Raw genomic sequence first — 5,301 nt, 5'->3', positions numbered from 1 at the left:
TTACCAGATCATTTCTTTTTATCAGTAATCCTTCAGAAATACACACACATACACACATAGGTATTCCAAAAGTAGTGATTTTTAATGACCTGGAATTATTTTCTAGCTGGGTATATTCACAACATCTTTCTCAGAATGAATTAAATTAAAATGTTTAGAAATACACAAGAGGAATTTATGAAATAAAATAGCACCTAATTAGTGTTAATTTTATAGTTAATAAAAATATGGTGCTGACGAACGGAATTTTGAAAATATAGGAGGTAAAATATTTCAGTTATTTTATTGAGAAGTCTGTAAAGAATACTATAGAATCTGTCATAACGTAGGAGGTTTTTGTACAGCAGTTAAGATGATGCTTGGGATGCCCATCCACATCACATACAGTGCGGGCTCATCCCTCGAGGCCCACGCGCTGTCGGCATGGGTAGGGTGACAGTGCTCTTGGACAAAAAGCATAGGAGACAAGTTATGGTGAACATATCCAATTTATTAATGACCAAGCACACCTTTTAAAGGGCAGGCAGAGGGGGAGTAGCTAATTCAGGGCAACACTAACTCTATAGGATAGCGCCTATATTGTCACTGCTATGCTTCTCCAATCAGCTTGAAGTTCACTTAGGCTAGTAGCTTTCCAGGTGGGCCTGGGCCACACCCAGGAGCAATTTACCTGATTGGCAGAAGGCGGGGATGGGGGAAGGGGGAGGGGGATGTGCCTGGGGCTCCTGCCACCTGCCAGCAGTCAGGCTAACTGCATGGGCTGGGCAGACAGTCTCATGGGATCACCCACAATACAGAAGCGCCTAGATTCTGGTCTTGGTTATGTTCCCCACTCCAGCATTCTGCTAACACACACCCTAGAAGGTATCAAGTACTTAAGTTCCTGTCAAACACATAGGATTGGTTCCTGCCCTCATTCTGGTTCAAGCCCAATTCATTGCAGATATTTAGGAAGTGAAGCAGTGAATGAGAGAATTTTCTGTCTGTCTGCTAGTCTATCTTCTGTCTGTTTTTCTTGTTTTCAAGCAAATAAATAATATATTTAAAAAAGTAAAGTAGGGGCTGGCAATGTGGTACATTTGGCCTTGGCCTAGCTGATGGGGCCATTTGGGAAAGATCTCTTTCTTTCTCTGAAGCCCCACCTTCAAATAAATAAATTTTTTAAAAAAGTAAAGTAGTGGTGGTTATTTTCACCCTGGTAAAGGGCATGCCATACAGAAAATAGAAAGAGGGAAAGTGCTTCTGGGGCCAAGTGTTGAGATGCAACAGATTCTACACTCTGGTGTAGATCTAACTCCCTGCAAATGCACCTAGGAAAGTAGCAGATGATAATCCATCTGCCACCCATGTGGGAGACCTGGAAAGAGCTCCTGGCTCATGGCTTTGACCTGACCCAGACCTGGCTGTTGTGGTCATTTAAGAGTGAAGTAGCAGCTGGAAGATCTGCTGTTTGCCTTTCAAATAAATAAATCTTCAAAAATCATAATGTGAAAATATTAAAGCAGCAATTTTCAGTGGAATGTACTCTGAAATATTGTCTTATATTTTATATGTTAGACAATATTGTAAGTAAATTATAGGAGCTATTTAAAATTATATGAAATAATAATAATCTTAACAACCAAGGACTTGAATAGTCACTGGAAAGACATTAATTTTCTTATTTGTTCTACAAACAACAATTGCTCTCTCTTTGAACTTCAAATTCAAAGGTTATAAAGAATAATTTTGTAAATACAAAAGTTTCCTAGATAAAGAGGACTTATTGTGTGTTATATAACTGAAATATATAATTAATTCTTGTTTTGTTAACTTGAACACAGTTGGAATAATTATTGCTCAAATTTTTCCACTTTAATCTACTGTAGTTTAGGAAATTATTCATATGAATAAAAGACTTTATAATTTACATTCCAAGTCACATTTAGGGTCCCTATGCTTTGCTAATGATTTAAGTCTTAACTGACATAACATATACTTTATTTTTTAACTTTGGAAAGTCCATAAACTGTAATGTTTAAAATTATTATTTTAGTTTCTACAATCAATATATATTTGGCTAGCTGATATCAATGTATACAAAATTGTTAAATTATCTCTTTTAGCTATACTCCCGCTTTAGATTAAAAATAATCAAACTAGACTATTAAACATACTCATATCTGTTTCCTGAATGGGGACGAAAAATAAATAGATTAGGAAAGCTGTAAGTTCAATGCCTGTAGATGATAGCTATTTTTTTTTTTTAAATAAAATGTTCCAACAGCAATCACAGGGACAGGTGGTTAACAAACACTTCTGGAATTCTGAAACAATTCTGGTTGAACTCTTTGAATCTCCTTTAAGATGTTTATTCTTAGGAAGAATTTTATTTTCTTTCTCATTAAACTTTGCTTTAATGGTTCCCAAAATTCTGTGACAGATTTTAGTCAAGTGTTCCCATTAAAAAGTACTGATTTTTAAAAACTGATAACTTAAAAATGCCACATACAAAAACACCACAAATGCTCCACCAAACAGTCTCCTTTTCTTCTGAAGGTTTTATGCTGCATTGTTGCCATTAACCAGTCTTTTGCTATTAAACTTAAATGGCCAATTGAGACGAACAATTCTTTTTATTTATTTATTTATTTATTTATTTTTTGACAGGTAGAGTGGACAGTGAGAGAGAGAGACAGGGAGAAAGGTCTTCCTTTGCCATTGGTTCACCCTCCAATGGCCGCCGCGGCCGGTGCGCTGCAGCTGGCACATCGTGCTGATCCGATGGCAAGAGCCAGGTACTTATCCTGGTCTCCCATGGGGTGCAGGGCCCAAGCACTTGGGCCATCCTCCACTGCACTCCCTGGCCACAGCAGAGAGCTGGCCTGGAAGAGGGGCAACTGGGACAGAATCCGGCGCCCTGACCGGGACTAGAACCCGGTGTGCCAGTGCCGCAAGGCGGAGGCTTAGCCTAGTGAGCCGCGGCGCTGGCCGAGACTAACAGTTCTGAGACTGTTCTTCCACCACTGATTAAGACTCAGGTGGCAGATATTAGGCATAAGATTTATTTAGCCTTTGTGGCTTTCTGGGCAGGCTTGATGACCTTGCCAGCTCCAGTGACCTTCTTATCTGCTACTTTGATCATACCCACTGCAACTGTCAGTCTCAGATCATGGGCAGAAACAACCCAACAAGGACAGTCAGAGAAGCTCTCAACACACGCGGACTTGACAGCTACCGTAGCAATGATGGCAGAACCACCAGATTTCAAGAATTTTGGGCCAGCTTCCAGCTTCTTTCCAGAACAATGGCCAATCTTTTCCTTCAACTCAGGAAACTTGTGAGCATTGTGAGCTGTGTGTCAATACAGTAAAAGGTGTACACTGAACTGACTTGACTTGGCTCATTCATGAGATCACCTGAACAGTAAAGCCAGCTGCCTCCAATGGTGGGTAATTTTTGCTGTCACCAGCAATGTCACAATGATGAATATCTTTGACAGACATGTTGACCTTGAAACCCACATTGTCCCCAGGGAGAGAGTCACTCAAAGTTTCATAGTGCATTTTACCAGAATTTACTTCAGTTGCGACATTGACTGCAGTAAAGGTTACTACCGTGCCAGGTTTGAGAACAGTGGTCTCCACTCAGCCCACAGGGGCAGTACCAATACCACCAATTTTGTAGACATCCTGTAGGGGCAAATGCAAAGGCTTCTCATGTGGTCTAGTTGTTGGGAAGATGCAATCCAGGGCTTTTGGCACTGTGGCTCTGCTGGCATTGCCATCTTTGTGGGTAACTTTCCATCACTTGTACCACCACATGTTAGCACTTGGCTCCAGCATGTTTTCACCATTCCAACCAGAAATTGGCATAAGTGCTACTGTGTCAGGGTTGTAGCCAATTTTCTTTACGTAGGCGCTGACTTCCTTAATGATATCCTCATATCTCTTCTGACTATAGGGTGGCTCAGTGGAATCCATCTTGTTAACACCAACAATTAGCTGCTTCACATAGGTATGTAAGCCAGAAGGGCAGGCTCACTGGTCTGCCCATTCTTGGAGATGGTAGTTTCAAATTCCTGGACACCAGCAGCACATTAAGACAGCACAGCCAGCCTGAGATGTGCTTGTAGTCATGTTTTTGATAAAGGCTCTGTATCCTGGGACATCAATGATCTTCATGTAGGACTTGCTTGTCTCAAATCTTCACAGGGAGTTGGCAAAGGTGATACACCCTCACACTTGGCTTTTAGTTTATCCAAGACTCAGGCATACTTGAAGTAGCTTTTCACATCTCAGCAGCCTCCTTCTCAAGTGTTTGAATGCATCTTTTGTTGATGCCACCGCATTTGTAGCTGCGATGGCCAGAAGGGGTGGACTTGCCTGAATCTATGTGTTCAATGACAACAATATTGATATGAGCCTTGGCCTTTCCCATTTCGGCTTTGATTTAGTGGTAGTTTTCACGACACCTGTGTTCTGACAGGAACCTCAGTGCAAAAAAGAGGAAGAATTTTCTACTTTGGAACAAACTCATATGTTAGGGTGGCTGGCAAACCCAATTGGCTGTGAAAGAACCTAACTTTTTTTTTTTTAATTTGAAAGACAGTTATGGAGAGAGGTAGCGACAGAGAGAGAAAGGTCTTCCATCTGCTGGTTCACTCACCAAATGGCCACAATGGCCATAGCTGAGCTGATCCAAAGCCAAGAGCAAGGAGCTTCTTTTGGGTCTCCTATGTGGGTGCAGGGGCCCAAAGACTTGGGCCATTCTCTGCTCTTTTCCCAGGCACATTATCAGGGAGCTGGTTTGCAAGTGGAGCAACTGGAGACTTTAATTGGCTCCTGTATGTGATGCAGGCACTGTAGGCTGGGGCTTTAACCTGCTGTGTCACAGTGCCAGCCCCTGAACATAACCTTTTGAAATTGTCTATAGAAAACAGCTTTTCTAGATTTAAGAAACTATTTTTTAGAAGGCTGATGTAAGAGTGCCCACTAATGAAGTTATTTGATGACAATAATTATTTATTTTGAAAAACAATTTCATGAATCAAATATTTAATTGCAAAGTCCAGTTTTTGATTTCTGCCTGAGTCCTTTTTCCCCATAAGTATCCAGGGGCTGATGTTCTTGAGCTTAATGTCTTGGCAGCTGCCATGGCTAGTGAGTGAGTGAGCACGCTCAGTGATTGCCCCTTTGACCAAGTCTCTTTCAAAAGTCATATTCCTTAAAAGTTTCCTTAAGTTACATTATGGTCTTGAGAATTGTTTACTTCTTTAAAATTACTTGCAGCATTTCCAAGTATGTACATTTTATGATGCTC

General features: G+C 40.8%; 1 pseudogene; it reads right to left on the bottom strand.

Annotated features, from left to right (window-relative positions):
• Positions 1 to 3,043: 3,043 nt before the first annotated feature.
• On the bottom strand, positions 3,044 to 4,419 carry LOC100344064 (elongation factor 1-alpha 1 pseudogene; annotated as a pseudogene).
• Between the last annotated feature and the right edge of the window lie 882 nt (positions 4,420 to 5,301).

This window comes from Oryctolagus cuniculus, chromosome 9, assembly GCF_964237555.1.
Source record: "Oryctolagus cuniculus chromosome 9, mOryCun1.1, whole genome shotgun sequence".
NCBI lineage: Eukaryota > Metazoa > Chordata > Mammalia > Lagomorpha > Leporidae > Oryctolagus > Oryctolagus cuniculus.
The sequence above is the reverse complement of the archived record's forward strand: the minus strand, read 5'-3'. Positions and strand labels throughout refer to the sequence as shown.